This window comes from Arvicola amphibius, chromosome 2, assembly GCF_903992535.2.
Source record: "Arvicola amphibius chromosome 2, mArvAmp1.2, whole genome shotgun sequence".
NCBI classification, from domain to species: domain Eukaryota; kingdom Metazoa; phylum Chordata; class Mammalia; order Rodentia; family Cricetidae; genus Arvicola; species Arvicola amphibius.
In genome coordinates, this window is record NC_052048.2 from 119058737 (window position 1) to 119060097 (window position 1361).

Sequence of the window (1361 nt, forward strand, 5' to 3'; positions counted from 1 at the left end):
TGAGCAATGCCCCCTCCCTGCCTTTCTGTCAGTCTGTGACTAGCAGACTCCATAGCATAACTAAGATGGCTTCCTCTGAGTGAAGCCTGTTCTGTCCCAAAGACCCTGGTCCTGTGTGGGAGGGTCTTGTGGTGCCCCACAAGACACTACATGTTGGGTCAGAGGGAGGGGAGCCCTGGAGCCACATGGCCTGGCCAGAGCTCTTTAAAGGTCTCAGGGTTCAGCTGTGGGCACTGTCATGCCTTGTGGGCTGTCTCTGGGAAGAAAAGCCCTTTATATTGTTGTACAGTGTCCTGTTGGGAGACAACAGCTATGGCTGACAGTCTGGGAGTTCGCATAGACCTCAAAGTCATTTCTACAAAGACTGGTCTCATTGCCAGAGAAGAGGGTGATGTCAAAGCTGTCCTCATCCAGTTCTAGAGGATAAGACATGGGAGTCCTTTATGCCTCCTTGGGAGAACCTCAGCCCATTGCCAGCAAATTCTGTCTTCAGGGCTTCCACAAACTTCTCCTGGATCTTCTCCTTCTTGTCTAGTTCAGAGAACTCGATCCTCTTCCTTTGGGGTGCCGCTGTGACTGATGGGCAAATGTTCAGCCTGCCATTCTGGAATCCAATAAGGTTCCATGCTTTTTGGGCAGTCTGAGCAGGGCTGTGTATGAGGCTGAAGTTGATCAAATTCTGAAAGAGCTCCTCCTCCCCAAGGGTGGTTCTGGGATGTCTGCTTGCAGGGTAACTGTCCGTACTTATTCTGCACTGCCCATTTTCAGCAAGCACACAATCAAACTTCACCAGACTTCATCCCTGCCACCTAGCTGCTCAGCGATCTTCGAGCAGTCAGAGCCACCCACCAATCCGATCTGCTCCCTACTTCTGGCGAGCTTGTGTGAGGGTCCCATTCACGCCAAGCAGGCAGAGGATGCGTGCTTTCCTGCGGGTGCCCTCAATGGCGATAACCATGGCAGCAGCAAGGCGTGCCGAGAGCTGTTACTGTCCATGTTATTTTCTTTGTTTTGCACACGTGACACACAAATGCATTCTAACTGTAAAGGATTCACTCCCCACACCCCCTTTCCTGTGCTTGTCGCTCACCCCAGAGAGAACCAGGTTTGAATACTTTGGGGTATCACTGTATAACCCATCCTATGCATCATGCATACATGTATTTGGACATGTATTCATCCGTCTTTTCTTAATAAGCATTCCCACCACTACCCCATTTTGTCAGTGAAGATAGTGCAGAGCTGGGGTCCTGTTGTCAGTGCAGAGCAGATCCTGTCCTATGCACTCACACAGACCCAAGTTTTAAAAGTTGACTTTAGCAGCGGTCACTGATATTGGGTGAAACTATTTAGCCCTCATC

General features: G+C 50.3%; 1 pseudogene; it reads right to left on the reverse strand.

Annotated features, from left to right (window-relative positions):
• Window positions 1-236: 236 nt before the first annotated feature.
• On the reverse strand, window positions 237-958 carry LOC119808432 (annotated as a pseudogene).
• Window positions 959-1361: the final 403 nt, after the last annotated feature.